Source organism: Saccostrea cucullata, unplaced genomic scaffold (assembly GCF_032062105.1).
Source record: "Saccostrea cucullata isolate Sc308-1 unplaced genomic scaffold, CSIRO_AGI_Scuc_v1 ctg4249, whole genome shotgun sequence".
In the NCBI taxonomy this organism is placed as follows: Eukaryota; Metazoa; Mollusca; class Bivalvia; order Ostreida; family Ostreidae; genus Saccostrea; species Saccostrea cuccullata.
Genome location: NW_026931637.1, coordinates 44,680 through 46,745, shown reverse-complemented (window position 1 = coordinate 46,745; position 2,066 = coordinate 44,680).

Here is a 2,066-nt window from a genome sequence, read left to right as displayed (position 1 = left end):
GCTCATTTAACCAGAAAGAAATCATCCAACTACATAAAAACTTACTACAGCGTGTTGTTTTGTCTTTAGTTAAATCCCACATAACAAGTTATGTACCAGTCACTGATCGCAATACACTTGTCAATATGACGTCATTTCTTACGTGACGTAGTTTGTATGCAGTGAGAGACAGATCAAGCAATATTTTCTCAATAAAATATGTTTTCTCTAATTAAATAAAATATTATTTACAGATATTCTATGGGCCAAAAACTTGAATTTAATGTCCTTTTCACTATTTTTATTAATATATTTTCAGTACATTGCGTATTTAATTGACACTGTCGTATAATTGTATGCAACTACACCGGAGGGTAATATGGGGGTCTTAATAAATCGATCTAGTGCAAGGGCATACACTCTATGGATCATAGTAAGCTTTTACATTTCAACTCTAGAACTATTAAGGTATCTGAAAAGTGCTTCGATCCTGAAGAAATCTTAAAAACAATTTAATTTTATCAATATTTCATGCCGCTGACCAGCAAAAAATATAGCATTCGGTCATACAAATATAATTTTAACAATGAAATTGTAGAATTTAGACAGGATCGCAGCACTTTTTAGAAACTACAAGGTGTGTTGAAAATATTTATATAATAAACTTGGAAATTAAACTTGGTTATGCCCTTGCACTAGTGATATTTATGTTCCCCAAACGAAGTTGGGGAACATATTGTTTTTACTCTGTTTCTTATTATTATTAATTTTCTTCTTCTTCTTCTTCTTCTTCTTCATCTTCTTCTTGGGTACTTTTTTGTCCGGGAGTGATCTTGTAAACTGTTCATCCGATGTAGGTAAAACTTTAAAGGGTCAGTAGACATGTTATGTAGATTTGAGGAATCAAGGTCATTTTGCGCGCACGTGCTTGCAAGAGCGCGCACGTGCAACACGTGAAATACCCAATATAATAGACATAGCTTAAATTTTTTTCTATTTTTTGATGAAATGCTTTGAAACTCATTATATAAAGATATATTAGTAGTATAAATATGATGACATGATCAAAATAGCAAGATCTCACGCGCATGCACGTGCACTTCGCTCTGATTGGCTGAAACTAAAGTCTCAATATCTTTCTTGTTTTTTGACAAAATCATTTGAAATTTTGAACATAGTCATACACTATGAAGATCTACAGCAAGATATATAAGAATTATCATGAAAGCATGCGCATGCACGTGTACTGCAATCTGATTGGCTGAAACTTTAAATGACTATATCTTGCTAAGTTCTCAACGAAACGAGATGAAATTTATAATATGAATAGGTATAATGGATTCCTACATTATAGTACAATCAAAATTGAATACAAGGACATGCATGCATGCACGTGCGCATGCGCAATACGTTAAATCACTAATGTATTTAAAAACAGTGACATTTATATTTTTATGATATTTTTATTGATTCTCACGATATAAAGATATGTTAATAGTTTAGATAACATGCCATGATCATCTTGCATGTGCATGCATGTGCGTATATGATATGTAGTTTATATCACTAGTTTTTATATTTCTTTGATAAAATCCTTTGATACTGAGGATATTTCAAGAAAATCTTACAGGAAAATGGCACAAAAAGGGAGTTGGGGAGCGTTTGGGGAACATCTGTAACAGTCCCCGTTACAATTAAAATTAGTTGTATATGTGACATCAATACTGCAAGTCAATGTGCTAAAATCGCGTGACTGCCGCATCACGTGACTAGTCTAAATATAAATGTCGATATGTAGTTATTAATCATAATTAAAATTATCCGATATAAATAATGTACTAAAAATAATCGCCATTCCGATTACAAATACATTTTTAAATACAAAATTTAGTCGATATTTCCATTGCGCACCTTAACTGTGCTGCGTACAGACTTTTTCTGGATTATCCTTACCTCTGATTTTAATGGCTATAGACTTTTCTGGATTATCCTTACCTCTTATTTTAATGGCTACAGACTTTTTTGGATTATTCTTACTTCTAACTTTAATGGCTACCTATATTTCTGGATTATCCTTACATCTGATT